The sequence below is a fragment of the Ipomoea triloba genome, chromosome 16, assembly GCF_003576645.1.
Source record: "Ipomoea triloba cultivar NCNSP0323 chromosome 16, ASM357664v1".
NCBI classification, from domain to species: domain Eukaryota; kingdom Viridiplantae; phylum Streptophyta; class Magnoliopsida; order Solanales; family Convolvulaceae; genus Ipomoea; species Ipomoea triloba.
In genome coordinates this window covers 316,164-316,414 of record NC_044931.1, presented here as the reverse complement: position 1 = coordinate 316,414, position 251 = coordinate 316,164, and positions in this window count along the sequence as shown.

Sequence of the window (251 nt, the reverse complement as noted above, 5' to 3'; positions counted from 1 at the left end):
ATGCAATACCCATCTTCATAAGTGTTGTCATTAAGTCTCCTGTAGTCGAATACCATTCTGGATTGACCACGTTTCTTTTCTGCTTCTTTCTGGACAAGTTTAAGTTGTATATTTTTGACCATATAAACTCAACTCCCAGGAGACAACCTGCGAAACCTAAAAGAAACTATGTAAAAAGAAAATACATAAGAAAATCAACTGCTAAAAAACCTTATCTCAATAAAGATAAGCATGTTACTAAGTACAATCCA